The following is a 231-nucleotide window of genomic DNA, read 5'->3' on the forward strand; positions in this document are numbered from 1 at the left end:
CCTCACCCGAGCGCCATCGCCGCCGTTCTCCGTCGTTCCCGCGGCCACCGTCATCGCCATGCACCCCCGACATGCCGTAGGCGTCCGCCGTCGTCCTCTACCTCGTCTACGCCTCGCCATCGAGCTCGAGGAGCACCGCACGGTCGGGATCGAGCTCGTCCCCATCTTCTCTGTCGCCGGTGACCGCCGTCGTCTCCGGCCACCTCTGCACTCCTAAACCGTCACGGGCCA

This window comes from Triticum aestivum, chromosome 6D, assembly GCF_018294505.1.
Source record: "Triticum aestivum cultivar Chinese Spring chromosome 6D, IWGSC CS RefSeq v2.1, whole genome shotgun sequence".
Taxonomy (NCBI): domain Eukaryota; kingdom Viridiplantae; phylum Streptophyta; class Magnoliopsida; order Poales; family Poaceae; genus Triticum; species Triticum aestivum.